The following is a 6,194-nucleotide window of genomic DNA, read 5'->3' on the forward strand; positions in this document are numbered from 1 at the left end:
TGCACCCGGCACCTAGCACCCTGCACCTAGCACCCTGCACCCGGCATCCTGCGCCCGGCACCTAGCATCCTGCATCCGGCACCTAGCATCCTGCATCCGGCACCTAGCATCCTGCATCCGGCACCTAGCATCCTGCACCCGACACCCTGCATCCTGCACATAGCACCCTGCACCTAGCATCCTGCACCCTGTATCCGGCACCTAGCATCCTGCGCCCGGCACCTAGCACCCTGTATCCTGCACCCGGCATCCTGCGCCTGGCACCTAGCACCCTGCATCCTGCACCCGACACCTAGCACCCTGCATCCTGCACTCGGCACCCTGCATCCTGCACATAGCACCCTGCACCTAGCATCCTGCACCCTGTATCCGGCACCTAGCATCCTGCGCCCGGCACCTAGCACCCTGTATCCTGCACCCGGCATCCTGCGCCTAGCACCCTGCACCCGGCACCTAGCACCCTGCACCTAGCATCCTGCACCTAGCACCCTGCATCCTGCACCCTGCGCAAAGCCAGCCATCTCTCCCTCTCTCCTCCTCTGAAAGTGCAGCATCAGGGAGAAAATGAACTTTATTTCTCCCAGGAGCTGCCAGCTTTCAGTCCATAGAGGCCCAGTTTACGTCATGGGTCACTATTCTGTGAATAATTGCTCTAAGCACCCCTCCCCCCCCACAATATTGACTGCCGGCCAGCTCTGCAGTGAGTGCATCATTTTTCTGCCAATATGGCCATGTGAGGGCTTATTTTTTGCAGGACGAGCTGTCCTTTTGAACAACACCATTGGTTTTACCATGTTGTGTACTGGAAAATGGGGGAAAAAAATCCAACTGCGGTGAAATTACAAAAAAAAAAGTGCAATTCCACACTTTTTTTTTAACCATATTCACTAAATGCTAAAACTGACCGGCCATTATAATTCTCCAGGTCATTACGAGTTTGCAGACACCAAACATGTCTAGGTTGTTTTTTATTTAAGTGGTGAAAAAAATTACAAACTTTGGTTAAAAAAAAAAAGGCGCCATTTTTCAAGACCCGTAGCGTCTCCATTTTTCACGATTTGGGGATGGGTGAGGGCTTATTTTTTTGCGCGCCATGCTGACGTTTTTATTGATAGGTTATGTGCACACGTTGCGGATTCTGCTGCGGATTGTTCCGTGTGGATTTTGCTAAATCCGAAGGTAAAATGACCTGTGTTTTACCTGCGCATTTAGTGCAGATTTCCACCTGAGTGAAGTTGGCACCCCATGTTCTCAAAAGATGAATAAAAATACACCATTTGTTTGTGCTGCGTTTGTGCTGGTTTGTGCCGCAAAAATGAACGTTTGCACCGCTTTGGTTTCCGAGATATTGTTTGCTTCTGCAGTTTCTTCTACGGACCAGGTAAGAACATCTGTGGACTGCTGGTGCCCTATTTACATTCTGCCACTACCAGCTGTAACCCTAGGGCCCCCACCCTAGTCAGGTTGGAGACAGGAGTGAGACTAGGGAGATGGTGGTCGGGTGGATCGCCCTTGCGGGTGTGAAGTCTGACGGTCTAGTTAGGGTTGCAGCGTAGGGAATCTAGATCGGCGGGGGCACCAGTGGTCCGCACCTGGTCTCAACGTTATTAAATTATTGTATATATTTTCTGTTGTGGTTTCTCAGCCAGAGGTGTGTCTGACTTTTCAGCTGCAGTCTTATTGGTTATTTTTGTCACGTGAGTGTTGGCTGTCCTCTCCTTGCTGACGTCACCTTGCAGGGAGGGTTTTAGGACCCAATGGCTCCCATAGTTCCATCTGGGCCTGCTGAGGGGTTTTGTTTCTTTTTTTTATATTACCCAGCAGGCCTAACACATTGTTTAGCCAAATTACGTTGCACTATAAAAAGAATTCCAGGGAAAAAAAAGATTGTGATTACTTTTGACGTTGGCCAGTTTATGTAAAGTGACTGTCATCTTCTATGAAAATCTTTGCATAAATATGCAATGACCGTAGACATCACCACTTTGTGTGTGATGGCTTTGGATTGCAGTGTGAATATGGCTGGGTTAACATTACATTTGGGCATACTGGGCATACGCTCCATTCATTTCTATGATCTGGCTGGGGTCCGCAAGTGACCCTAGTTGGCTCATTTTTGCTCCATATGTGGTTTTCTTGCTGGACTCAAAACCGTGGTAGACCATGATTTTGTGTCTGGCTCAAAACAAAAGTATTGTTATTTTAATATAGCTGTCCAACTAAACAGGACCTTCAGAGCTTAATAAATCTTTGCAAATCAAACACAGATAAAAATGGAATTACCAATAACAGATGAAACTTTGTAGACAGCAGAACTGTTTAAAGAACCATGAAACGGTTTAATCATAATGGGAAATCCACATTAACAAAATGTTAACAGAATAAAAAAATATTGGTAAGGCATATTTTAGGTTATTTTAAACATACACTTTAAGCACCAAAACAACCTTAGAGGAAAGCATTACTAACACTTTGTTTGGTGCCAGGATACTTTTAAACTTTCCACAACAATCTTGGAGCCTGTGACTTGCCGCGGGACTCATGATGAGACAGATTCTCCACATATTCACGCCTCCTTTGTAAATATTACAACATGGGGTTGTATCTTGGTCTTTGCAGAGGCTGTTGTAACAAAGTCACACAGGTCATCATATTTCTCCCAGCCATTAAATTTTCTTCTACAATAGGCAACATAATGACCAAGAGACATATTGCCAGTTCCTGGAATGAAGGCAACAACCCCTCGTAGCACAAATGAATGACTGTCCAGATGTATGTTCACAGGTATTTCGGACAGTGTATACTGTGTTTCTGCACTTATTTCAATACAAAGTACTTGTCCAGTGGTGCAGCTGTGCGTGACCGAACCACTGCAAAGGAATTTCAATGAAGATGCATCCTGAATTTTCAAGCCATCTGGACACTCTTGAGGTGACTTTAATGGCTTTAGACATTTTGAAACATTTAGGTGTAGCCCATCTTCCAATGCTAGCTGAAGTTTACTAAGTCCATTAGTTTCTAAAATATGTATATTGATTGGCAGAAGAGGGATTGCTCTTGAATTAGCTATATTTCTATTGCAGTACACAGAAGAACACTGTGTTTTAATTATTACACTTGGTACCTGTCTCATTGTCATTGAGATTATGTGTGCAACATTACATTCAGCATTGACCTGCCTCACACCTGACTTCAGCTGAACATATTCAAATATTCCAGACAGTATTTTAGCCCTCATTGCATAAACTTCCTTTCCAACTCCCTTTGTCACAATTGTCTGCACCAATTCAAAAATTTCAACGGTGTTTTCTTTGATGACATAATTGCAAAATAATCCACTGTCCCAGAATGCACAACAAAGACACTGGCAAAATGAATCAAATGCACAGGTATTAATGATACTTATAAGCTTTTTGTTTACTTGTATTGGTTTTTTAGCTAGATGGTTACCATTTTTCAAAATGCTCACCTTTTTTTTTCGGTTAAATTTTGTGTCCATGTGCAGCAACTCGGAACATGGGGTTAGGTAGGACAATCTCTTTTTTGGAGGAATACTGAGACCTTTCCAATTTTCAACAGGCTGCTCCTGCAAGCTACTTTCATCACCCAATTTTATGTGAACTTGTGAATCCTCCTCACAGTTGCTGTTTTTTTGCCCATTCTCTTGGCTCATATTTTCACTGCTTTCGGTTTTCTTTATGGGAGCTGAGGAAAGTCTCATTTTGCCTTCCATAAATTCAAGGTGACGAATTACAAATCGGTCGGTTCTAATAGGGAGACATTCATGTTTAAAGAGTCCATTTTTTATGTTCTTAAATTCAGCCTCAACATTTGCAGAACTTGCTGTCATGTTCACACTTTTAAAGTGTGGAACCATTATGGCTGTCCAAAGTGGAAGGTAACATGCCATTCTTAAAAGATTTGGAACAAGTTCTGGAAGGAAATGTAAATTGTCTCGGTCACCATGATTTGCTGCAAGCATCTTACTCCTTTCACAAATTTCTGTTGCCCATATTTTCAGGTCTGTTTGGCATGGTTGAATTGGCTCATCCTCTTGTTCTTTCATCTCTACTCCATAGTCATCTTCAGTGACAGTGGGTAAAACACGTCCCTCTGCAATCCGTCTCTTCAGTTGAACTTTGCTAGTCTCTGATAAAACTGGTGTGCCTCTGTCATCATTCCCTTCTGATTCACTAAAAGCAACAACTGAAATTGAATGAATGAGTTCTCTTGCATCATCAAGTGATGTAGACTGTAGAAGTTGTGCCATTGCTCTGAGATAGAATTCCCTTACTCTGTTTCCAGCTTGCCTCAGACATTCCCATCGGCTAATAAGCTTGATACAGTGCGCAACATCAATTCTAATAAAGCATGGTGGTAGTTTTGATGCAACATTCCTGGTCAACACTCCAAAACACTGATTTATATATGTCTTCAAGTCGGGGTAAGGAGTGAAAGCCTTAACTAGAGCTCCAAGCAAAGCGAGGGAGAAATCACAAACTGCTTCCTTTGGAACAGTAGCACCTGCTTGTTTCCATTCAGTCAGCCATTGTGCTATAGAATTAACAGTATGGCTCTCAGAAAGCATCTGCACTACTGGGATATGATCTCCACTCGAACACAAAACCCCTTGGTACAAAAAGATGTGTGCAGAAATGCCAACAGGTCTTTTTAGTTTTCTCACTACTGAACCTGTTGCATCAAAACTTACATAGGAACCCAAGTTCTTTGACTTTATTTGGTAGACTTGCATCTGAGACTGGGTCCAGTAATGGCAAAAAAATTTATCTAGACCAATGTTGTGTATGCTTCCAGTCTGAGGAACACTGTATTTCAGGAGATGTAATGAAAGAATTGGGTCCTTGTGCATTAACTCTCTTTCGCCAATCTCTTGCTTGGCTTTTCTTAACGTTGCTAGATTTGGTAGATGGCTAGGCTCAGGGTCACCAACATCCATAACTTTATAAGCCTCAGCTGCTCGCCATACATGTGCTTGTTTTCGTCCTTCCCAGAGTTCTTTTGACAACCTTTTTCTTAAATCTCCTGATAATTTACATTTTGATTTTCCTGTGTGGAGACTGTCATCAATATTGCAGATCATACACTTAAGCACTACTGGCTTAGCAATCTCTGGTATTTCTTCAACTTTTATGGATAGTTGTGCATCACACTCTGTGCAGCACCCTGTTATATCTATGTAGTTAGATACAACATTTGGATAAACCTTTGCCCTCCTGAATTTAAGTGTGCACGATGACTTGATATTTTTCCAGATATCCTCATTCACTATGTGAGTCCATGTACCAGGTTTTAAGATTGTGTATTCTCTTTTATCAGCATACATAGATTTGTCATTGTAAATTACTTTTTCAGGCCAAATTTTGATCCAGCTCTGAAAAGAAAGACTGAACTCAAACTGAATGTCATAGCACTGAACTGATGAATGACTCTCTGTTCCTTCTGAGCTCTCACTGTTGGAAGGTTGTTTTGGGATATTTGTAACATCTTTGTACAGACCAAGGGCTTCCCATACATTGTGCCGATTTGTCTTTACAAACGTGTAAAGGTTTTTTGGTGACATTTTGTTATTTAATTTTTGACACAAGTCTACCCATACTTTTTCTGAGGGGAATGCTATTGCCTGTCCTGTATTAATTTTTTCATGTGAAGAACAGATGACATTTATAATGTCATCATAGTCACAGGCTGGCTTCCTGGGCATCTGATCAAAACAAAACATGTTTTTATTAGTTTTACATGCAGTGTATTATATGGAAAATAATTGATTACATAATTTTTAATAGTTAAGATACAGTGGTCCCTCAACATACAATGGTAATTAGTTCCAGGTGAATCATCGTATGTTAAAACCATACTGGAGCAGCAGGTGATGCTGCATTCAACAGAGTCCTTCATATGTTGAAATGATCGTATGTTGGGGCCATTGTATGTGTTGAGGGATCACTGTACTGAGATTAAATAATCCTATTCTTAGCATGCTCACTTCTCTCTACTTTTACAGATGAAAAGTGTATTGTGTATCTCTGCCTCTCCCATAGTAATAAATGGTGGGGGCGTGCCTGCCACAGCAAAGCCCTGTGGTTGGCAGTCACTCTGCACAGGGCGGTGATTGCTCCATGCAGGGGAGCACTGAGGGCCACTGCAGGAGATTGCAGGGGGTCCCAGTGGTCAGT

The sequence above is a fragment of the Dendrobates tinctorius genome, unplaced genomic scaffold (assembly GCF_039654945.1).
Source record: "Dendrobates tinctorius isolate UK_male_01 unplaced genomic scaffold, ASM3965494v1 ptg000165l, whole genome shotgun sequence".
NCBI classification, from domain to species: Eukaryota; Metazoa; Chordata; class Amphibia; order Anura; family Dendrobatidae; genus Dendrobates; species Dendrobates tinctorius.